At 51.8% G+C, this 24246-nt stretch overlaps 1 protein-coding gene across 1 annotated transcript in view; it reads right to left on the bottom strand.

Annotated features, from left to right (window-relative positions):
• The window catches only part of LOC122388119, an 89024-nt gene that overhangs the window by 44290 nt on the left and 20488 nt on the right, over positions 1-24246 (bottom strand). The window lies entirely within an intron of this gene.

Here is a 24246-nt window from a genome sequence, read left to right as displayed (position 1 = left end):
TCTCTTCGTGCGGAACGCCCCCCGCAGGGGGCTGACCGTGGTCGGGGCTGCTGCTTAGCCGGGGTCATCTGGCTCCGGCTGTGCGGCGGCTGTGACTTCGGCCAGTAAGGGGAGTAGCGCCCCCTCGGCCCCAGCTTGACGCGCGTTTTGACCTGGACTTGCCTTGCTTACTGGATGGATTGTCTGCAGGATTGGCCCCGCAGGGGGTTGGCAGTGGCCGGGGTCGCTGTTGGACTGGGTTCCTTGGGCCTTTGCCCCGCGGCGGCCCTGGCCTCGGCCAGCAAGGGGAGTAGCGCCCCCTCGGCCCCAGCTTGACCCATGCTTGCTTATGACTTGCTTTGATCGATGGATGGACAGATGGTACGGTCCGACTTTTCTTGGTTTTTCGTGGTTTTGTTTCTCCTGAGCGGTCTTTGTTTGCTTTTGCTTTGCTTCTCACCGGATGTCCGCGTTTCGTTCGATCACAGCTTTCTGATTCTTTTCCTACCTTTTTCGTTGTTTTTGCACCCGCAGGAACACAGCCGAGTTGGGCTAGTGTAAGGGGAGTGGCGTCCCCTCGGGTACCAGCCGGTTTTACTAGGCTAGGCGAGCCGACCCGTACCCCAGGACAACGGGATCCTGGAGGTTGAGCCCCCCACCGTGCGGAGCCAGTCGCGGTGGCTGGGCAACACGCCTCTTTGGCCCTGAGTTCTGTAAGGGCGGGACACTCAGTGGGGCGCCGCACTTGAGGAGCCATTCCCAGTCGTGATGCCGCCGGGGGTGGTGTCGGAGAAGTGTCGCCGGCGGGGTTCGGGCACTTGTGCTCGTCCTCCGTCGGTGGGACTGATCTGTCGCTGCCCCTGGCGGTGACTCGGCGAGGCGTCAAGAGAGGAGGCGGTATCCGACCGTGGGGGGTGGTGAGTCTCTCTCTCCCCCGCGGAAGGTGCCGCCAAGTCCCGTACAGTCAGCTCGGCCGTCCTAGGCCTTGTAGCGGCGCCGTTGCGGAGCGTCGGCGGCCGAGCTGGCGGAGACCAACAGACTCACATGGATAACCAGACCAACCCCTCCTCCCCCTCTCTCACCAATCCCTCGGCTTCGGCCGATTCTCGCCCGCCGGCCTCGGCCGACGGGCGAACGGTGCACGATCCAAGACCGAAAAATCCAAAAATCCTCATCTTCCGGAGCGCCGACAGGGAGCTGAGCTCCTTGACGCCCTTCCAGCGGAAGGATGGCTGCGACCGGTTTGGTTCGATCGTTCGTTGTGACCGGATGCGTGATGGCGCGCTGGAGGTCGAATTCAGGAAAAGCGAGGAGGCGGCGAAAGCGTTGGACGCTACTCGCTTCGTATTCTCCGAGGGACGGGCATCCGGCCGGAGGCTCGTCTCCATCCCGCTTACAGTGGAGTCCCACCGCTCTAAGAACTCCTCACGAGGGGTCATTAACTGTTTCGACCTGAGGGGAGTGAGCGACGAGGACATTGCGGACGGGCTCGCCGATTTCGGCGTGACAGCGGCTCGCCGCATCATGACGAAGAGAGGCACGGTCCCGACAAATAACATCATTCTGACATTTGACACCACCGACATGCCGAACGAGGTCCGTGTGGGGTACATCAAGGTCCGCGTGCGCCCATACGTCCCGGCACCCATGCGCTGCTATCGGTGCCAGAGGTTCGGCCACACGAAGGACAACTGCCGGGGTAGACCCACATGCTCCAAGTGCGCTTCTCAGGACCACACTGACGATACGTGCGACTCGGAGACCCCTCGATGCGTCAACTGCGGAGAAGGGCAGAAACCGCACTCCGCGTATGACAGGTCCTGCCCTACATACGTCAAGGAGAAGGAGATTAACACCATCAAGGCTACCAGGAATCTGTCATTCAAAGAGGCCCGGGAGGTATATAACCAAAATCACCCGAAGACCTCGTATGCCCAGAAGGTGAAAGTGACAAACGCTACCGATGCCTCCCAGATGAGCGTGGCACAGCTCGTGCAGCTTCTCAAAAGATTTGGCCTCACTGTCGTAGCCACTGGTGACTCCGTGGTCTCTTCGGCGCCTGGTGCGCCGCCGAGTGACACAGAGCAGACTGCTCAAGAGTCAGTGTGGGGTCCACCCAGTCCCGCTCCAGCTGCGAGCGGTGAAGGAGACGATTGGACCGTCGTCCAGCGCCGACAGGGTGGTCAGCGCCCCCCGGCGCAGGGTAAGGCGCCATCCACCCCGCCCCGCCCCCGACCGCCCACGGCGGTGCAGGAGGCTCTGCGGCGGGGAGAGGAGGAGAGGAGGGCACGAGAGGCGAGGAGGGCTCGCCTCGTTCAAAAGGCCATCGAGGCTAAGGAGGCCTCTGTTGCCGCCTCCGCCTCCGGGAGTGCCAATGCGGCTGTCGCCGCTGACACCCCGGAGACCCCTCAGGCGGGGACTCGGCCCATCATGGGTCCCCCGCCCCCTCCCTCGCTCTCGCAGCAGCGGCGGCCTCCGCCGTCGCTGCCAGACACACCTGTGTCAAGGACACAGGCCGCCGCCCCGACATCCCCGTCGGGGCAGCCTCAGCCCCCTGCGGCTCCGGGGCGCCTTGCCAAACGGCAGACGCCCCCGAGCTGGTCGCCCTCGGAGGGTGACGCTCCTCGGGCGAAAAAGCCCCAGCAGGGCTTGAGTCACGCCCGATCTGCCTCCGCAGAAGGCAGACTCCACCGAGAGGGCTCGGGGCACCCCCGTATCCGCTACGGGGGGAGCGCCTCTTTGGAAAAAGAGGACTTAGTCTAGTCATTTACTCTAGTCATTTCCTCTTTTATCCTTTTATCTTTTTCGCGCTATTGCGCTTTTTTACCAGGTGCGTTTCTCTCGGTGTTTTTTACCTTTTTTGTGGCCAGTCAGGTATCTGCGTGCGCCTTTGCCTCATGTTATACGCGCCCTTTTTGCGCCTTTTTAACCACGCCTTTTATTCTACAGTGGAACTGTAGAGGCCTCCGGGCCAACTACCAGGACCTACAGTCTCTTATCCGTTGGCGCACACCCCTTGTTTTAGGTCTCCAGGAGACCAAGCTAGCGCCAAACGTTACCTTTGCCATCAAGGGTTACTCTGTTTTTAGAAGAGACTTAGACACCCCGACCATTGCCCATGGAGGTGTACTTTTGGCAGTGCACCACAGTGTGCCCGCACGTCAGGTTCCGCTGCAGACTCCTCTGCAGGCGGTAGCCGCTAGAGTTGATTTCAACCACCGGGAGCTGACAGTTTGTTCTTTATACCTTCCACCAGGTATAGCGCTCCCGGTGGTTGAGCTGCATCGACTTGTCGATGAGCTTCCACCTCCGGTCCTGGTAGTCGGCGATTTTAATGCCCATAGCCTGGCGTGGGGATGCGACACGACTGGCACTCGTGGTCGACTTTTAGAATCTTTTATCCGCGATGAGGCGCTGTGTATTTTAAATACAGGACAGCGCACCCATTTTACAACACCCTCCGGTCAAACATCGGCTCTGGACCTGAGCTTAGTCAGTCCGCGGCTAGCTCAGCTTTTTACCTGGTCCGTCCATGACGACCCACTCGGGAGCGACCACTTCCCAGTGTGGCTGGAGCACCAGGAGACCCCAGTGTCAGGCAACCGTCCACCCAGGTGGAATGTTCGGAAGGCCGACTGGGGCGAATTCCAGGCCGCCGTAGAGGCCACGGTTTTATCCAGAGCCGACGCCTCTGTGATGTCTACAGAGGATTTTACATGTTTACTCATTGACTCCGCAAACGGGTGCATACCCAAGACGTCGAGTCAGCCTCGTCGTCCTCCGGTCCCGTGGTGGACCAAGGAATGCGGAGATGCGATTCGTGCCAGGAAGCGCGCTTTTAGAAAGTTTGACCGGAGCAGTACTACTGAGAACCTCATCGCTTTTAAGAAAGCGCGGGCTTTTGCCCGTCGCGTTTTAAAAGAGGCAAAGGCTGTTTCATGGCGCACGTACGTGAGTTCCTTAAACCGTTTTACTCCTACGACCCAGATATGGGCACGCATGAAGCGCATTGAAGGCCGGTTCAGCTCTGTTCCGCTTCCGGTTTTAAGAGTGAACAACACGGACATATCCCACCCTTTAGACGTCGCAGAGACGATAGGCCGTGCACTCTATCAGCGCTGCCGAGGAGAGCCGTCCTCACGACCTGCACCAGCCGCCGTGGACTTCAGCACAGCTGAAAATTTGGTGTACAACGAGCCTTTCTCTATGGCTGAGCTCACGTCTGCCATCAGCTCGTTGCGCAGCGTCTCAGAAGGTCCGGATGCTGTCCACAACGACATGCTCCGTCATCTCCCGGCGGTTGCCCTCGAGGCGCTGCTAGCAACTTTCAATTCGCTTTGGGAGACTGGCACTTTCCCTGAGACCTGGCGGGAAGCCACTATCATTCCTATCTTGAAGGCTGGCAAGTCGGGACATGACCCTCTCCACTATCGGCCCATCTCTCTCACATCATCGCTTTCAAAGCTGATGGAGAAGATGGTCAATGTGCGTCTTAGCTGGTTTTTGGAACATCACGGTGTTTTTACAAACGCCCAGTGCGGTTTTAGAACGCACCGCAGCCCTGTTGACCACATTTTAGCCCTCGACACCGAGATACGCACCTGTTTTACTGAAAAGAAGCACCTTGGAGCACTGTTCTTTGATATTGAGGCGGCCAATGATACAGTGTTACGACACAGAATACTTTCCAAAGTACACAAGTACGGCATACGCGGCCGGATGGGCCTCTTTATTAAGAACTTTTTATGGGGTCGTCGGTTCAAAGTCCGAGTTGGCAGTAGTCTTTCGAGCAGTTTTACTCAAGAGAACGGAGTTCCCCAGGGCGGGGTGCTTAGTGTGGCTCTCTTTGCAGTGGCGATTAATGACATCGCTGATGATCTGCCGGTCTCGATCGGTAGATCGCTCTTCGTGGATGATTTTGCCATTTGGTTTGCCGCTTCAAGCGCTCGGCATATGGCCAGACAGCTGCAGCTTGCAGTGACGCGGTTGGAGAGATGGAGTCGTGACAACGGTCTTCGTTTTTCAACAACGAAGACCGTCGCTATGCACTTTTGCCGCCGCCGCTGCGGCGACCTTCCCTTGGGAATCCAGCTCTATGGACAGGTGATTCCTACCCGTCCGGTGGCGAAGTTTCTTGGGATCTTTTTTGACAGTCGTTTAACGTATAAAGAACATTTTAGAACGCTTCGGGAACGATGTTTTAAATCCCTGAACGTTTTAAAATGTGTCGCCCGCACATCTTATGGTGCGGACCGCAGGACCCTTCTTCTTCTATATCGATCTATTGTACGATCGAAGCTAGATTACGCTTCTTTTGTCTACGATTCAGCGAGTGAATCTAGCAAGAGGGTCCTGGATACAGTCCATCATGCAGCACTCCGAGTAGCCACCGGAGCATTCCGCACCTCGCCCAGGAGCAGCATTCTTGCTGAGGCGCATGAACCGCCACTTTCACTCCGCCGTCAGATGTTGGGTATGCGGTACGCGCTGAAACTGCGCCAATTTCCTATGCACCCGACGTACCCATACGTTTTTTCACGGCATGCCACCCGATGTAACGGAAGGTTACGACCCTCGTTCGGAGTGCGCATGAAAGAACTGTTTTCAATAGTTGACATAGCATTGCGTAACGTTCGTCGTACCTGGGCTGCGCCCCCTCCACCGTGGAAAAGTGTCAGTCCACAGGTGGATCTTTCGCTTTCTGCAGTTCCAAAGGGCAAGTTGCTGCCTGCAGAGGCACGAGTCCGAGCCTTGGAACACCTTGCCTCTTACGATGGTTTTATTCCTGTATTCACAGACGGCTCTAAAACACCTGAGGGAGCGGGCTGTTCTTTCGTCGCTGGCGACGATACCCGTTCATTTTCGTTGCCATCTTTCGCCTCGGTGTTTTCATCGGAACTTGTTGCCATCGAGAAGGCTTTGTGTTTTATTGAGGTATCGGACGGACCTTTTTACTTGATTTTATCGGACTCCCTAAGCAGCCTGTTGGCCCTACGGAGTTTTAATCCAGCCGACCCGATCGTTCAAGACATTTTAGCTCGGCTTCAGTCAGTAGAACAATCGGGTAAATCTGTTCAGTTCTGCTGGATTCCCAGTCACGTTGGCGTTCATGGCAATGAGCTGGCAGACGCGGCTGCAAGGCGTGCTGCTGCAGCACCCTGCACTCGTCGGTTGCCATTGCCGGCGCGTGATTTTTACCCTGCTGTACGATCTTTTATTCTAACGGAGTGGCAGGCAGAGTGGCGCCTGCGTGGAGGCAGGAAGCTCCGAGAGGTGAAGCCGACTCTGGAGCATTGGAGGTCTTGCTCGCAAGACAACGGGTCAAACGAAGTGATTTTATGCAGGCTCCGCATCGGTCATACGTATGCGACGCATGGCCACCTTCTCCGCGGAGATGAGCAGCCCGTTTGCGGCGGGTGCGCCGTGCCTCTCACCGTCGCCCACGTGCTTTTATCTTGTCGACGCTTGGAACCGGACCGGACTCGCTACCTGGGCCGCATCGCTCCGGATATCACCGTCCGCCACTTGCTGGGTGACGAGTCACCCTGGGTTTTATCTGGCAACATCTTTTCCTTTATCCGTTCAATCAAATTCCAAGTAATCTACTCGATCTGATACCAAACCAACTAGTCCATACGCCTATTCTAATCTAGTCCTTACGCCTAGTCAGCTGTCTTTTACGATACGCTTGGAGTATTTTACCCTTCTTTGCTCTTTTTAACCAGCTTTTAGGCTTTTTTAAGCCTTTTATTACGTCGGTTTTCTTGTGACACACTTGCTTTACTTGTATATAGTTATGGGCGCAAAATGACCTTGTAGTCGGCGCGCCCTTAAGCCCCAATTAACAAACAGAACACGAAGACTGCCAAGCAGCACCAGATCGACGCTGACGCCTCACTTAGCGCATCTCCTCGCGGCAACTTACCGAAGCAACCGACGCCGACGCCAGCTCCACCCAACAAGCAGCCGGTAGCCGCCAGCGCGCCAACCAGCAACATCGACCACTGCGAGCCTGCGTCTCCGGAAGAGACGCCACACCAGTCTACGCAGCAGTCTCCTGCCTCTGCGACTCTGCCACCATCAGCTGCCCGGTCGGACGGCCTGGAGCTGATGCTGCCACAAGACACGCCGCCTGCAGAACAACCATCTCCAAGAGCAGCAGCACCGGGACCAGCTCCACCGCGATCTATCTTGCGCTCTCGCACCGATCGCGACGTTCGATCCCCACAGCGATCTCGACGCGTCACGTTCGCGACCCGTCTAGGGAGGGGGTAGTGTAGGAGTTCCCTACAGCCGCGCACACCTGCTGCGCATGTGTCGGTGCGACATTGCTTATGTATACTCGTATATCCGCGCACACACGCTGCGCAGTGCGCATGTCTCACGTTACTAGATAGACCGTCTAGCGCATGCGCGTAGTTTTAGTATACCGTCTAACGTCCGTGTGTGCTGTACATTAGTAAAATCTGAAATTTGTAAATACACGTCTTGTCAGCGCCTTCGACTCCGACTACGACAGATCTCCGCCGCAAGTAAGATTCACCCTCCACACCTAACGTAAATTTTTCACTTGCTTTTTGCACACGCACACATACACCTGCAGCAACACACTCGCACATCACCACTGACATTCACCCACCTCACCACCTAACAACACCACTACCCCAACACCCACAACACCTTACACCTACCTCTCCACCATGTCCTCCTACCCCACCAACCCCTTTCCTTCTGCCCAATCCTTCATCCGGTTCCGACTCCTGGACGGGTCGCCCATGTCCGGGCTTTCGCCCTGGGCCGTCGAGGACGCCTTCGTCGGGGCGGTCGGACGCTGTCTCAGCGCCCGGCCGCTCCGCGGCGGCGACTTGATGGTCCGGTGCGATCCGGGGGAGCGCCAGCGTCTGCTGGCGATCACCCGGGTCGTGGGGGCGGAGGTGCGGGCGTGGGCCCCTCCACACCTCAACACCAGCCAGGGATCCATTTTCGCCCCATCCCTCCAACCCCTGTCCATCCCGGAGCTGGAGGAGGGCTTTCGCCGCGTGGGCGTCCGCGGGGTGTATCGCCCTCCCCGCTCAGATCCTGATCCTGACCTTTGACACCCCTGAACCACCATCCTCTGTCAGAGCCGCCTACCTGTCCTTCTCCGTCCGCCCTGTCCTCCCCAAACCCCTCCGCTGCCGGCGGTGCCAGCGCTACGGGCACCGCCAGCAGCACTGTCGTGCCCCATACCCCGTCTGCTCCTCCTGCGCCCAGCAGGGGCACGACTCTCCCTCCTGCTCATCCTCTTCCTTGTGCTGCGCCGGTTGCGGAGACGACCACACCGCCGACGACACCGGCTGCCCTCGGTGGCTGGCTGAGTGCCGCATATCCCTCCTCATCCGCCGGGGCTGGGAACCAAGGGAAGCCCGCCATTACGTGGTAACCCACCCGGACGTCGATCCTACCACCATGTCCTCCAACCCAGACTCCACACGTCATCCCCCACCCCTCACCCACTCTGAGTACCCTCCGCTCCCCCAGAAACCCAACCCTGTCCCACCTCGTCGCCTCGACCCCCGCCTTACTCCCGCACCCGGCCGGTCGACTCCCAACCCCCCTCCTCCACTCCCTCCCCGACCGGACAGCGCGGCCAGGCCTTCCCCTGTGCCGCCGCGATCCCCCCGGATCGCCGGTGCCGACGGCCACGGCACATCCGCACCCGCACCCGCCCATGAACACCCGGCGCCACCGGCAGCACAGCCGGAGGATAACGACGTGAACCCGGCGCCGGGCAGCAGTGGGTCCGATACCGAGCCCTCCGACTCGACCAACACCGACCAATCCTCCTCGCCCAGCCCCACCACCCCGCCGGGCCGACCTCGCCGCAAGAGGCTCCAGTCGGCACCCGCAGAAACACACACCTACACTCTAAGACACAAACAGTAAAGTAGAACCACATGTACACAAATCCTCACCACGCCAGACACTACACTGACACATCCTTGCTGCAGTGGAACGTCCGGGGTCTTATCGGAAACTGGCATGAAATTAAACAGGCACTTTTCAAATTCAAAAAATCAATCTATTGCCTCCAAGAAACCCACTTAAAACAAAACGATCCCTACAAATTCTCTATTTCCAATTACACCCTCATTCGAAAAGACGCCTCTATCTCTCCAGAACAAAGAAGAAGAGGAGGAGTGTGCACATTCATTGAGAAACACATCCCTTTTAAAAGCATTGATCTCCCAACAAACTTTGACATACAAGCTATTGAAATAAAAACAACGCAGCGATAGGGGAGAGCGGGGCCAGTTGAACCACTTTTTATATATTGACATGCACAGCGAGATCTGGTTGTCATATCGAAAAATGCACAATGCCATGAAAAAATATGCTCTTTTGGCTTTATTTTAAGATATGTAAAATTATGATTCAAACATATTTTGCTGTCAAACGCATGCTTATAAAACAGCTCTACGCCCGTTTCAAATGACCCCGATGCGAGGGTCAATTGAACCAGCCCATGGGGTCAATTGCACCTATCCTTAACAATGGGATGTTTTCCTCTTTAAGGCCACTTTCTTAAAGGTAGACTGCCACCTTTTTTCCACAAAACGGTTTTCACTAGAGCTGAGCCACCTATGTCCCAGACTGAAGTCGGTTTTCCGAAATTCGAACCCGTTTGCGAGAAATCGGAGACCAAAGTTCAGTTTGATGCCATTTTTTTAGTCCAAGAAAACCGACATCTCTACTGTTTATCGATAAATTTGAAACACGAATTTTCTTATCTTTTGGTAAATATATGTCAAAACTTTGATTGTTTCGAGATCAGAGAAGAATTTTGAAGTGTCAAAATAAAAGTTAAACCTATATATTCAGTAGTTCATTTTTTCCAAAAAAGTGTGGGAAATGGGGTTTAACATGGGCGGCAGACCCATTCCAAATGAGCCATGATTTTTAAATGTTTTACGAACTTAAATGCAAAATAAATTAAACATGGCCAATTTCTTATGAAATCATATAGTAGTAAATCATAAAATACCTTACTTTTTCAAATAAAATAAATAATAAAATGTAATAATCTTATGACCTTGAAGTCTAGTGATGTGTAAACATTGTCGCTAGACATTAACCGATTGATAATTGTATGATAATCAACAATTTTTTTCGCGATTCACGTGATGATACTTTGTCAGGTGAATTCTAAAATTTTGTTTTGTCCAGGGAATAAATCATAGGCCAATCTGAGAAAACTTTTTGAAGGTGGCAGTCTTCCTTTAAGGAGATATTTTGTCCGGTTTACTTTTCCAAATGCTGCATTCAATAGGTCGTTGGAAAGCTAAAAATGCAAAGTTCCTCATAATAGGTGACATAAAGTACATAGACTATGGTAAAATGGGCGGATGAGGAAAATCAGAAATATCTCAGGCTATAGTGTGCTTTCAAGCAAAAGGCTGGAGAAAAGGGGTCAAAAATTGAGCTCTATTAAACTACTATTTCAGTTTAAAAGCTCATTTCAAAGGTGGACTATTTCCTTTAATGTTTACAGCCCCTGAACAATAACCATTGCAAAGGTCACCGGGGTCCATTGAAACGGTCTGTGGCCATGTTTCAACTGACCCTCAGAGAAGCGTTTCAATTGACCCCATCCGCTCCCGCCATCTCGCACGCGCCGTAAAGCACATGTCAAACGAGCTGGAGGGACGGCATCATGCTGAATGAAGGGCCAAATAAGGTGTTATTCCGGAGCCAGGAGTTCTTCTTTCAGCAAACAAAGGTATATGAGATATCACAAAATATTCATAAAAACGATTTCTCCCAAACGCCCCTCGAAAACACAAAATCAAGTGTCAAATCAAAATTACCGTCCGTTTGCCGCCCAAACGCCGTTGACAAAGGAAGTGGTCGAGCGCGGATGCGCAGTGGTGTCGGCAACGCCATATGTTGCATACTGTTGAAAATAAAGCCATGTTTCACCTGACCCCGTGTTTCAACTGGCCCCGCTCTCCCCTACATAACGATTGTCAACTTTTACGCACCTCCAACTGTTAATTTCCAAGAATTTCTGACCGACCTTGAAAGAACATTAGCTAACATAACAACTGCATACATTTCATGCGGAGATATTAACGCACACCACCCATTATGGGACAGAACAAGAACAACCCCGGATGAAAAAGGCCAATTATTTCTCGAATTGACAGATAGACAAAATCTAATTATAAACAATGATGGATCCCCGACGCTCCCTGCAGCAAGACGAACACAACAACACGACACAACACCTGATATCACAGCAACAACACCAGCACTAGCACTCTACACAACATGGAGCACATCACCAGACCCCCTCTGCTCAGACCACCGCCCCATACACATCACCATACAACACTCCACCGCACCTCCCAACAGAGTTACAAAATTCAACTTCAAAAGAGCCAATTGGACAGCCTTCACTGAACACTTTGATAAAACACCAATAAATAATCCAACAGCCACCCAACTTACAGCCATGATAACACAAGCAGCCGAACAACACATACCAGTTACCAAAACAAACCATCCCCGCCCCAGATCTGCCCCATGGTGGAACTACGACTGCCAGCGAGCCATTACATTTAGAAACACGACACGACACAGATATGAGAAAAATAGAACAGACGAGAACCTTCTCGTCTACCAAAAAGCCAAAGCGCGATGCCGGAGACTTATTAGAGAGGCCAAAAAATCATCTTTTAAAGAAATAGCAAACAGTTTCAACAGATTTACCCCACTATCCAAAATTTGGCGAACCATAAAAGCCTTTAAAGGAATCACAACACCTATCAACAAAGCATCCTTCATAACACACAACAACACCACATACACAACTCCAGAAGAAATCTCCCAACAATTTGCTAACCATTACAACGAAATCTCATCACAATGCACAGCCCCTATCCCCCTTCACATCCCACAGCAAACAGACCGACACCCATACAACCTCCCATTCACCCTTACCGAGCTCGATAACGCCCTCAACAGGGCCGGCAACACAGCACCAGGCCCGGACAAAATACACTACCAGCTCTACAAACACTTGGGCAAAAGAGGCAAGACACTACTACTCCACACATTAAACCACGCATTCACCACACACACATATCCAGAGACATGGTTCGAAGCACATATCATTCCAATACAAAAACCACAAAAAGACGCAACCTCCCTATCAAGCTACAGACCAATCTCTCTAACAAATACCATCCACAAAATTTTTGAACGCATAATAAAACACCGACTACTCTTCATCATACAGACTCAAAACCTAATAATCCCACAACAAAGCGGCTTCCTCCCCGGCAAAAACACCCTAGACAACATAATATCCATTACAGCAGACATAAAACACAGCTTACACACAAGTCAGACCACAGCAGCTCTCTTCCTCGACCTTAAAAATGCATACGACACCCTGAACACCTCCTTCCTTTTGAACTATCTCCAGCACAAAATTTCCGGACACCTCCTACATTACTTGAACAACTATCTAACTAAAAGATCCTTTCAAGTGAAATACCTGAATTCCATATCCGACTCCAAAAATCCAACCTCAGGCCTAATGCAAGGGTCCGTTCTCAGCCCCATCCTATTCATCATTGCTCTAAATTCAACCCTTAGACATGTCCCACATCCAGCCAAAATTGTCCTCTACGCTGATGACATTGCGATCTGGACAACTTCAAAACACCAAAACAACGCCCTCCAACAACTCGACAAAGCCCTGAAACACGTGCACCAAGCTCTTCAACCACTTAACCTCCACATATCCCCAGAGAAAACAAAATGCGTCCTTTTTAGTAACCATAAACCTTACCATCCTTTACCCCTTTCTATTAACGGAAACGACATACCAATGGTTGAGGAGGCAAAATTCCTTGGCATAACTCTGGACCGCTCACTAACCTTTAACACACACATCTCCAACACCACCACTAAAGCATCAAAAAGACTAAACATTCTAAAAACACTATCAGGAACACATTTCGGAGGAGACACACAGACATTACTCAACCTTTACAAATCCTTAATCCGCCCTATCCTAGAATATGCCGCAATAGCTTTTGACAATGCAGCTAGGACACACCTCAAAAAATTAGACATAATCCAAAACACCGCCCTCAGAATCTCAACAGCAGCACTACACACTACACCAACAATTAGCCTACACACATACACAGACACACAAACACTTGCACATCGACGAATCATTGCACTACTCAGATACTTCTACAAAGTTCAAAAAATCCCCAACCACCCATGCATCCCACTCATCAAATTCAGATCTCACCCTCGATACATCACTAAAAAGAAACAACGCAGACTCGCATACGGCTCAAACATCACAAAACACTCACGAACACTTAACATCACACTCCCCACCATTACTCCAACGCAGCGCCCGGTGGCGTGGTGGGGCCAAAAATACCCAAGACTTCTCCTCCTCCTTGACAGCAAAAAATCCTCCTACAGCAACATAGAAATACAATCACTTTTCAACGAGTTCATGGCACAATACCAAAACTACACGCACTTCTACACAGACGGGAGCAAAATAAACGAACGAACGGCAGCGGCGGCGATCAGTCGTACGGGGGCTCGCGCTAACACGACGGTAAGAGCCAGACTGCCAAACGGCACATCAATCTTCTCGGCTGAACTATTCGCAATTCGAGCAGCATTTCAGAAAATCAAAAAAGATAATATAACTAGAGCGATAATTATCTCCGACTCTCTATCAGCCTTGCAATCAATCTCAACAGACCTATCTCAAAAACACCCACTTATTACAGAAATCCTTAAAATAAAAAACACACTAAACCAGCTACCGATTCTACTCTGGATCCCGTCCCACATGGGCATACCATTAAATGAATATGTTGACAAATTAGCAAAAGAAGCCCTAACCCTAGAAAATATCACAAGCATCCCTCCAAATCCAGATGATTTTCTGTTAACAATTCCAAAACAAATAAAATTAGTGAATCAAAAAATCTGGGACGAAACAAACACAAGTCTAAAACAAATACATCCAAAAATAGAATGGTGGAATTCTGTAAACCAACCATCAAGAACAAAGGAAAGGTGTCTAAGCAGACTTCGTCTTGGTCACACAAAAATAACACACTCTTTTATTCTCTTAGATCAAATTCCACCACATTGCCCCGATTGTAACACCCGAATAACAATAAAACATATTCTATTAGATTGCCAAAATTACAACCAGCAGAGACAAACAATCATTAACTATTGCACCAGAAATAACATCAACTTCAACCTAACAAATTTACTCGGAGATAAATATCCTCAGTTAATTACTCATCTTTTCGACTTCTTATCAAAAACCGGACTAGAAAATCAAATTTAAAAAAAAAAACTGCTCTCGCTTAGCAGAAAAGGAATAATCAGAAACGGCCTTGGCTCTAAAAGAGACAAGCAATGTTGGGTAAATTTTCTGGCACAGGCGCACATTCCGGCGATGTGCAGCCATGTGCCAGAAAATTACGATCTCTTCTCTCTTTTAAAGAGAGAGGAGAGAAAAAGAAAAAAAAGGAAATGAAAGAGTGAAAAAAAACAGAGAGAGAAAAAAAAATAGACAGAGAAAAAAAAGAGAGAGAGAAAAAATCGAGAGAGAGAGAGAGAGAGAGAAAAAAAAAGAAAGAAAGAAAAGACAAAAAAAGATAAAAAAAGAGAGAAAAAAAAATCGAGAGAGAGAGAGAGAAAAAAAAGGAAGAAAGAAAAGACAAAAAAAAAACAAAAAAAGAGGGAGAGAGAGAGAGAAAAAAAAATGGATACATGTATATATGTACGTGCAAATGTAAAAAAAGAGAGAGAAAAAAAATCAAAGAAGGTGTCTTTTTTATGTTTGAATGTACGCATCAATCGTTTTCGTCCACTGCACAAAGCAAAGCAGCAACAGCGCGCCGGCGGACCGGCCCGGGGGGCGGGGGCGGCCATAACCGCCGCTCGGGGATGCTGCCGGCCCCCCGGGCTGGCCCCAGACATCATCCAGGAGGAGGCGAGTTGGCCTGGGGGTGGGGGCAGCACGGACTTCAACTCGGGGGCTGCTGCCCGCCCCCGGGCTGGCTCAGAAACAAGCAAAGGACGAGCGGTGGGCCGGTCTGGGGGGCCGGGCGGCGCGGACTTCAACTCCGAGAGCGCTGCCCGCCCACCCCCCCCCCCTCGACCGACTTCTAACAACATCTCGAGAAGCAACGGGCCGGTCTGGGGGCCGGGCGGCGCAAGCTTCAACTCCAAGAGCGCTGCCCGTCCGCCGGACCGGCTTCTGACAGCGCTCGGAGGTCCGGGGGGCAGGGCATTGCTGACTTCAACTCCGAGAGCGCTGCCTGTCCCCCCGGGCCTACTTCTAACATCTGAAGAAGCAACGGGCCGATCTGGGGGGCGGGCCGGCGCAAACTTCAAACTTCAACTCCGAGAGCGCTGCCCGTCCCCCGGACCGGAATCTGCCATCACATCTGGGAGAGCAACGGGGCGGTCTGGGGGGCGGTCTGGCGCGAACTTCAACTCCGAGAGCGCCGCACGTCCCCCGGGCCGCCCCCAGAAAAGAAAGAAAAAAAAAAACGAGCTAAAAAAAAATGAATCAGCAGCTCAAAAAAAAACAGAGAGAGAGAAAAAAACTGCTCTCGCGTAGTAGAAAAGGAATAATCAGAAACGGCCTTGGCTCTAAAAGAGACAAGCAATGTTGTGTAAATTTTCGGGCACAGGCGCACATTCCAGCGATGTGCAGCCATGTGCCAGAAAATTATTATCTCTTCTCTCTCAAAGATAGAGGAGAGAAAAAGAAAAAGAAATGCAAGAGTTAAAAAAAAAGAGAAAAAAAAGACAGAGAGAGAGGGAAAAAAAGAAAAAAAAGAGGAAAAAAAGTGGATACATGTATATATGTACGTGCAAATGTGAAAAAAAGTGTTCTTATATTTGAATGTACGCATCAATCGTTTTCATCCAATGCACAAAGGAATCAGCAACAGCGCGCCGGCGGGCCGGCCCGGGGGGCGGGGGCAGCAATAACCGCCGCTCGGGGATGCTGCCGGCCTCCCGGGCTGGCCCCGGACATCATCCAGGAGGAGGCGAGCCGGCCTGGGGGCGGGGGCAGCACGGACTTCAACTCGGGGGCTGCTGCCCGCCCCCGGGCTGGCTCAGAAACAAGCAAAGGATAAGCCGGGGGCCGGTCTGGGGGGCCGGGCGGCGCGGACTTCAACTCCGAGAGCGCTGCCCGCCCCCCCCCCGGACCGGCTTCTAACAACATCTCGAGAAGCAACGGGCCGGTCTGGGGGCCGGGCGGCGCAAGCTTCAACTCCAAGAGCGCTGCCCGTCCGCCGGACCGGCTTCTGACAGCGCTCGGAGGTCCGGGGGGGCAGGGCGTTGCTGACTTCAACTCCGAGAGCGCTGCCTGTCCCCCCGGGCCTACTTCTAACATCTGAAGAAGCAACGGGCCGATCTGGGGGGCGGGCCGGCGCAAACTTCAAACATCAACTCCGAGAGCGCTGCCCGTCCCCCGGACCGGCATCTGCCATCACATCTGGGAGAGCAACGGGGCGGTCTGGGGGGGGGGGCGGTCTGGCGCGAACTTCAACTCCGAGAGCGCCGCCCGTCCCCCGGGCCGCCCCCAAGAAAAATTAAAAAAAAGAGCTAAAAAAAGAGGCAAAAAAAAAGATGAAATAATTGCCCTTAAAAAAATGAGTGTTTGTATATTCGTGTGTATTAACGTGTACATTTCAAAAGAGGCAAAAAAAAAATGAAATGAAAGCCCACAAAAAATATATATATATTATAAAAATAATAATAAAAAAATTATTAAAAAAACGAAAAAAAAAATAAATAATGTTTGTTTGTCACAACCGCAGATCACCCGCCCAAAAAAAAGACATGAAGATGAAAGCGAAGATGAAGAACAAGCTGATCCACAGTTCTGGTGCGCTACGCCTAGCACGCCATGGCGGTGCCAAGCGCACCCAAGAACACAAGGAGACCCGCGACGCTCTCAGGGCGTAAATGGAGAACGCCACCCGCAACGACGCCAGCCACACCGAGCACAACCCACAAAACTCAAGCTCGGCCGACATCGCTTGTTAGCGGCAGGCCAGGTACCACAATAAAGCAAAGCATTTGTAAATACACTTCTCTACTCATCAAACGAAGGCTTTGGAGGAAGACGGAAGACGAGGAAGCGAGGGCGACATGAAGAGCCCTGGTGGCTGACGAGTGCTCGGAAAGGAACACGTTTCCCGATCACCACGATCGGATGACTGTAAACTGGGACGACTCTCTCTCCCTCAGTTTACACCCTCGCCGTCCTCTGCCGGTCCGCCGGGCCGGGGGCCGCCGTCGGCACAGGGGGGGGGGGGTGGTTGATGCAACCCTACGGTTTTTGGCGAATAACTCGCGTAAAAAGCGGCGGATCGCGACGAATCTTTCAGTACCCTCGCATTGGTCAATGTTACACCTACCCTGAAAATTTCATGACCCTGACCCCAATGACCTTTGACCTGTGACCTCTTTTCTGTGACCATGTTTGGCCGAAATCGCGGTTCGGCGCATGTCGGCTCGCATTAGCCGCGCGTTTGCAAGCTTTTCGTGGTTTCAAACGTTCAAACATGTGATTTGATGTTGCTCCCATGCATTAGGGTGGGTGTCAAGGTCACCTGAAGGTCAGGTCAGGTCATTGACCTTTGGTGACCTCGGGTGACCTCGGTTCACTTTTTCGAGTTTTACATGTTTCTAGGCTAGTTTTTGGAGCTGAATTCGAATTTAGCAACCATTTGAACATTTACGAAGTATTTATGGTGCCTTCGTAACATGTTACGAAGCTGTCCGAGGCGGTTGACACGTATTACGAATACCCGCCACAACCCCTACCGGTTGACCTGACCTGACCTGACCCGACCTGGTCTAAATGCTTAAAGACATCATCTATGATCAAAACTAACACGATATTCGTGATCAGCACCCCGGAAAACCACATAGCAGCCGCACTTTACGACTTTCTAACAGGTCCCGATTTTCCCGGTTTTCGGGTCATTGACCGACCTGGAAGGTGACCCGATAATGATAGGACCTTAACCCTCGCCCATGTAGGGGGGGGGGGTTGGTGCAACCCCCCCCTGAGGTTTTTCTTAGCTACACGCCGAACCGTTTCAGATAGCCTGCTCAAATTTTCAGTACCCTTTGGGGCATCCTTTGCGCAACTTTCAGTAAAAAAAAATTGTCAAGGTCATGTCAGGTCACGGAGTTATGACGTCATAAAGGGTACAACCTCCGGCCAGATTTACGCTAAATTGGAGATTGCTTCACATTGGTATAAATGTCGACTGACCTGACACACTGATGGATTGTTTTAGAATCACAACTGGCTGATTTGACATTGGCACAATGTCCGTTGACATTTTGAAGGTTACTAAAGGTCAAGGTCAGGTCAGTGACCTCGGTTGACCTGTAATGACTTCTTGCACTTGTATGCCTTTTCGGGGTATTTTGATGCCCTGAATTCGAAATTGCTATCCATTTCAGGCCTCGTCGGTTGTTTCTTTTAGTTCATTTTGGGTCAGGGTCAGGTCAGTGACGTCACACGCCTGACGTGACCCAATGCACAAATGACCTTGCAGACTTCCGATGCTCCCAACGCATCATTTTTAGAGTTATGACATCGAAATATACACCAAACGATAGAGAATTGATCAAGGATCACGATAGTGAAGGTTTCAAGTCGATATCTCTTACTGTTTTGCCGCAATCGGCGCGGAAATCTGAAAAAGTTAGATTTTTCCTAAAATTTGACCTTTGACCGGTCATAAGTAGGTCAAATGTTGACCTAGGACCAAAAAATATACCACCAATCGCGAGATCTCGTTGAGAGCAATCCGTTGGTCTTTTCCGCTAAGCTCTACGACGCTCCGTTTTCAAACGCCAGGGGGGGGGTCGCACCCCCCCCCCCTGCATGGGCGAAGGTGGCAAAACACCGTTTACGGGCGAAGGTTAAAATTGGGTATCATCGGCTTCCTCTCGTGACGGGCAACACGCTCGTTTTTTCCGCGAAGCTCTAGCTCGATCAGGGGCCAAACGCGAGGGGGGGGGGGTCGTACCACCCCCCCCCCCCCTTGTGCCGTCGAAGGACTCAAAATGGCCTGTGCCGGCGAGGGCTAACCTGAGGTCAAATTTTCAAGCTGGCTTTTCGAGGTCAAATTATAGTTCACTCGATGTTTCTTGACGAGAGGACCACGATGCCGGTAAAAGTGGTGGACGTTAAAACCGGGCGCCTGGGGCGATTTGATCAAGACTTTTGAAATTCACTTGGATAGAGCACGTGACAAGTGGCGTGTGGAAGGAATAGGGAGGGGGAGAACTTCTTGATGGTCAATTGACTGTAGGTAGGTATATACGCTTCGGCGTCCTGTTTTCACCGTCCACCGTAAATGTGACCTCGTGCAAGGTTTGAGTCAAAAGTTATTGCAGAAAAACTGTTTCCGCAAAAATCGTCTATTTTGCTAGTTTTTCCCCCTGCAGGTAAAACCGTTGTCCTTGGGTCAAATCTGAAAGAATTTTCCAGAAAGAGCGCAAATAGGGCTATAAAATACGCTTTTCCGGGGCACTGTAACTCTATTGGTTTCCGAGTTATGCGCCTGTTTGTTGAAACTTGGCTTCAGCCTGAAAATTTGGCCTTCGATGACCTTTGGGCTCTAGTGATCTGATCTTTGACCTGACCAAAATGTGACCAGATTAACCCTCGCCGGCCGAGGGGGGGAGGGTGCCGCCCCCCCCCAAAGGTTTTTTTTTCGCGATAGCTCCGAACACGCTGGCGATAGAGAGCTGAGCTTGGTATACCTGATACTTGATTCAAGCCGGATCTTTTGACACCAACCTCATTTTTGGGTCAGGTCAGGTCACTGACCTATGACGTCATAAGTGAACCTCTGCACGGTCTTCAGATGTCGCAACTTCGCAACGCCCTCACTGCCAGAGGAGATGTCACAGGGAAATGAAACTTGCAGGATCTAGTATCCATTATGAGTCTCACAACTTGCATGTCTCGGATTTTTCCTAAAGGCCATATGAGGTCAGGTCATTTTCGTGACCTCACCATTATAAGTCAATGGGGAAAAATGAAAACTGCTATTCTGGCGCCGGGAACGATCTCCAACTATCTCAAGCACACCGGATCGTGATTTAATGCACTCCTTGCAAGGTAAGATGCGTCACTTTTGCAATTTTGACCTTGCGTCACGTCTTTTATGACGTCATCAAGGTTATATTAGTTTTTCGTCAATAACTCTTGATCAAATTGAGCTAGCGAGTCGGGAAAGCCACTAATGGACTCAGATGCTGCCAAAATCGCGGCTCTGCGGCAGTTTTTTTGCGAAGTTATTCACCAAAAACTGAACCGTACCTTGGGGCACTTACCTGACCACAGAGGTCACCGGTTGACCTAGGACCTTAAAATCGGGTACCAATCTCTGTGTCTCGTAACGGCGCACACGCTCGTTTTTTCCGCGACGCGCTAGCTCCACCAGGGGCGAAACGGCGAGGGGGGTCGTACCCGCCCCCCCCGCCCCTCGGCCGGCGTGTATGTAGAAAACCAATAGGTCCGGCGAGGGTTAAGTTCGTCATTATTTTGACACTCTTTCGAACGCTGCCTTCCCCGTATCGCTACATGGCCCTGGAGCCGAGTTAGAAGGGGGGGGTGTTCAAACACCCCCGCCCCCCAGCATAGCGTGGAAATCCAGGACCCCCAGCAGGGCGCGCGGGTTGATATTCGCCCTGATGGAAAGGGCCGGGTTGGCATGGCCACACTCCAGGCTTTTGCGTAAGTCAAGAAAACAACGACATGCAGCGCCGCGAAACAGCACAGCTAATTATATATTTTGCATCGGGCATAAGATTTTGACCCTAGGTCACCTAAGGGCAGGTCACCAGATCAAGTATAAGTAATCATGCCTCTAAGAAATTTGCGATTCTGTCATTCCTACCGAAACGTCCACCTCTCGACTCAACGTGCTACGATAGGGCCACCACCCTATTTGTCACATGTTGCCGATCGCGTCCCAGAGGCGATTTTACAGGGATGAAATCAGTTGCAGAAAGGGGGGGCCAAATCCCATTTTGCCCCCCCCCCCTAAACCTGATTTTGGCCCGGTTGGTCCCCCCTTGGATCCGCCAGTGAATAACACTGCATACCAAAAATGCCAATCGCTCTCGTCATAAGATATTTAGATTTAACCCTCGCCCGCACATGCCATTTCCCATCCTAGAACGCACATGGGGAGGGGGGTTGCCACCCCCCCGCGCCATTTCGTTCCAGTTGGAGACAGAGCTTAGCGGTAAAGACCAAAAAGATTCTTTGGGAAGAGACGAATCCAATGATACCCAGTTTTACCCTCTCAGGTCAGTCATTGACCTTCCAGGTCAGGTCAAACTAAAAAAATATTGCTGTTTTGGGTCACCGTTGGATATCAAGTGCGCTGCTTATCATATACCGATGACGATGCCGTTTTCTGGTGCCAAGCTAGCTAGAACCTCTTTGTCACACTACCCGACCAGATTTTTGCTGCTGAGGTCATTTCAGGTCAAGTTAGGTCAAGGTCAGTTATATGCGTTTGTATGTCTGTGTGTGTCTGTGTGTAAACTGATGTGTGTGTAGCCTTTGGGGTTTAGTCTCTTATGACAAAGCCGATATTTAAAATCACATGTTTGCTATATTAGCTAAAACAACCCAAAACAGGCACAAGCACGGCCGGCCCCTGCTCTGCCGACTCTCTCTCTGGTCTCTGGTCAGCTGTCGCTGCCCAAGCGGGGAGCGGGCTGGCGTTGCCCTAGCAACAGTTGCTAGGAGACGGCCGACGGCCTCCTCCCGCGGACGGATGCGGGCGGCGAAACTCAGCCGCTATATCCGACGCACCATAAAAAACGACACACTGGTACACGAAACAATCCACGAAAGCGAGCGCTCACCTAATCAAACACAGCACATCGCGGAAGCGCATGTCCCTGGTCCCACGCATAAAACACCACATATACTGGTACTCCCGCACTTCACTGTCCAGTGCACCGGGGCAACCATCCGATGTGTCACTGTGTCCGTCTCACTGCGGCCCGCCTGTCCTGGGCGTGCAGATCAGACGGCGGCAGGCGCGCCCGGAACGCCAGTCCCAGGCGAAAAGCGGCGACGGCATGGCGAGCCGTCGGTCCTTGCTGTCGGCCACACAATCCGCAGGCCAGGCTATGGCTCGCGGAGCCACAGCTGAACAGTAGCCGGAGCAACGTGATATCCGGAACAAAACTACAGGTAACTCGCAACGGCGGGCACTAGTTCGGGCGCAAAAGAACACAACGGTGAACACAGTACCCACCACAAAGCGTGTCGACTGTCGATACCCTACGACAGCAGAAACAGAGGTTTGCCTGGTGCAGGTACTCTTTATCAAATTATCTCTTTTAACCGGTCTAAGACTTGAGAGGATAGGGCAGTGTGGCTAAAGGAAGAAGGATAAGTGCGTTCTCAGAAGTCGCAAATCGGCAAGTCAATGGTGCTCTGCATTATCCCCGTTCACAGGGAACCAAGCGATGTCGTCGTGGCCACTCGGACAACACATCGGTGCTACACCATTACCAAACTCGACAACTTCCTTCTGTTTCTGCACAGTCCCAATAAGCCTAACAGCACACCAACTACGATTTCACAGACCAACTTACAACTCAGTCACAACACAGCACAATGACATATCTCACAATCAACAATCTCTTAATCTAGCACATCACCCGGGAACAAAACGATCGACAGGCTTGGGAATCCGGGAGCTGTGGCGTGGCGCCGGCACCGGCGCTGAACCAGCGTTGCTGGCGGCCACCGGCTCTACGGCCTCGGTGACGTCTGCGACACCAATCGCAAACCCAGCAGCGACATCGGAAGGAACCGTCACAGCGGAGTCATCACCTGCAACTGCAATGCCTGTCGACAAGTCATCAGTGACGTCCGTCACGCCAGCAGGCTCATCAGCGTCTGAAATGCCGAGAGGAGGCGGTGGGACATAATCATCTCCTGTGGGCCACACAGTCTGTGGGTGAGACGGACCAGCTGGCCCGGCGGCCAGCGGAGAACCTGCAGTCCTCCCATTCGGCTGGAGGGCATCTGTGGAATCAATCGCCTCTCCGGCCGCCACGTTTAGGTTAGCAGTCTCTGAAAAGGTAAGGTCACTATCTGGGACTGGAACCACTGAGCCGTCGGGTCTGGGCTTCAACCTGTTATGATGTACAATAACCGATTTTCTGCCACCCAGCAAACGAACTCTGTAATTCAAATCCGACAGCTTCGCGGTCACAATAGCTGCCTTCCACGGCCTGACGAACTTGTAGTATTCACCACGTGGTACTACAGCTTTGAACAAATAAACAGGGTCACCAACCTCGAACTGATGCTGTGTCAGCTTCTTCTCGTAAAGCCTCTTGTTGCGCTGATGTCTGCTGTTGGAAGACTGGATAGCGATGTCGTGGGTCAGTTTCAACCGTTGCGTGAGCTTCTCCAGGTACTCTGACACAGTGGCTGTTTTAGCCTTCGTTGACGGCACATGAAACTGAAGAGTGGCAGGCATCGTTGGGTTCCTGCCGAACAGCATGAAATACGGTGAGTAACCAATCGACGAATGCACCTTTGCACGGTAGCCCAACATCAATAGCGGCAGATGGACATCCCAGTCATCATGGTTACCGTCCAGATGCTTTGAAAGCATTCCCAAAATGGTTCTCATCATGCGCTCACACTTGGCGTTACCCTCCGGATGATAGGGGGAAATCTTAGTTTTCTCAACGCCTGGCAGGCGACAAACCTCTTCGATGAGAGCTCCTGTGAAATTGGCAGCGTTATCAGAATGAATTCGTCTCGGGCAGCCAAAACGAGAAATAAACTGATTCACCAGGACGTCTGCTACTGTTACTGCCTTCATGTCTGGCGCTGGGTAAGCCTCACACCACCTGGTGAAATGGTCAACAACCACAAGCAAATGTCGATTGCCCTGTGAAGTAGTCGGCAAACCTGGAAGGAAATCGATTGAAATAGTCTCCAGAGGCTTCTCAGCGTATAGATCGCCCATCGACGCTGTCGGTCGGGGCACTGGGGCAGCTCTCGTGTTGCAGCGCTCGCATCGGCTGCAAAAATCCTTCACGGATTCGTCCATATTGGGCCACCAGAACTCGCGTCTGGCAGTCGCGACAAGGGCCTCAGCACTGTAGTGGCCTCCA

Source organism: Amphibalanus amphitrite, unplaced genomic scaffold (genome assembly GCF_019059575.1).
Source record: "Amphibalanus amphitrite isolate SeventyFive unplaced genomic scaffold, NRLGWU_Aamphi_draft 000309F_arrow, whole genome shotgun sequence".
In the NCBI taxonomy this organism is placed as follows: Eukaryota; Metazoa; Arthropoda; class Thecostraca; order Balanomorpha; family Balanidae; genus Amphibalanus; species Amphibalanus amphitrite.
The sequence above is the reverse complement of the archived record's forward strand: the minus strand, read 5'-3'. Positions and strand labels throughout refer to the sequence as shown.